Raw genomic sequence first — 1,309 nt, forward strand, 5'->3', positions numbered from 1 at the left:
GTGCCTCTGCCGAGGGGTGCACCTGTGCGAGGGGACGGCAGGGGAGGGGAAAGGCCGCTGGCCTCCGTCCCGGCGGGGAAGTGGCTCCCGTGCTGGCCGCGGAGAGATCATGTTGACCTAATGATCCCATGAGGTAATGGGAAGATAGTCATTAGCTCACTCCCTCTGGGCATTTTTATCTGGCCTTTTTTTTTTTTTTTCTTTAGTTGCCCACGCACGCCATACAAGCTGGATTTTCAACATTTGTCTTAATAAATCTGATTAAGATCAGCACGCTGCTGTTAATCATGTTTTCCTTGAGATGTGGGACAATGCTTTTTGTGGGCATAAACATTCTTTGTCCGGAATAGCTTAGTCCATTTCTACTTCCTTGCATGCACTCTTCTTTATTTGCTTACAAATCACGTAATGTGGCAAAGATGTCTCATTTTGCAGTTCAAACATGCATGCAGAAAGTTAAAATTGGATGCTGTTCCAAAATCCTGAAAGCACCTCCCTGTTTTGCAGAGAAATCCTTTTATTTCAAAGCAGCTCTTCACCAGTCTAATCTTGAGGATATTCCCTGCAAAGTCCTCTGGAGGAGGTGCATCCCTTGTTTTTGTACAGCAGCAGAGGCATAACCCCTGGACATCAGGGTAGTTCCAAGCTAAAACCAGCTGGATTAGTGGAATCACCTGTGCCCTCAGATGAGAAATCGGAAGGATGTCTTAACTGCTGTGGTACTAAGTAATACCTTGAGGACTATAAATCAGATGCTCACGTCTGAAGCTTTCCTTTACATCTTTGGGTAGGTTGGCACTGCTAGAGTTTTGGCACTTACTCCATTGGTACTAAGATAATGGTGAATGGGAGCCTAAGAGTTGATAAGGCTGTTTCATGCCAGGGACCCATGAAGTCTGACCTTCTGTCTTATAACAGTGGCTGTAAGCAGGAAGAAGAGTTAAGTCCAAGATCAGTCTGATAGTTTTGCCCTGATACATTCCCATTCTCTAGCTGGTCTCAGCTTAAACAATTTCCACAGCTTGAGCACTTGTATTTGCAAATCTTAAGGTCTTCATCTCAGGATATTAATGCAAGTATTTTACTTGTGAGCATTTTGAGACTCTTGCTTCTTGCTGTAGAATGGAATCTAGGCTGTTGTATCCTAGACTACATCTGAAGCTACTGTGTATTGTCATAGTATAAAGTGCAGAAATTATGTTTCTAAGTGAAAGAAACAAGTCTTCCCAGGAGGACACCCGCTTCTGAGCATTGCAAGGAGCTGCCTTTTCAATTACCCCTCATAAATTTATTCACACTTAAGGATTTA

This window comes from Corvus brachyrhynchos, unplaced genomic scaffold (assembly GCF_000691975.1).
Source record: "Corvus brachyrhynchos isolate BGI_N302 unplaced genomic scaffold, ASM69197v1 scaffold32, whole genome shotgun sequence".
Classification (NCBI taxonomy): Eukaryota; Metazoa; Chordata; class Aves; order Passeriformes; family Corvidae; genus Corvus; species Corvus brachyrhynchos.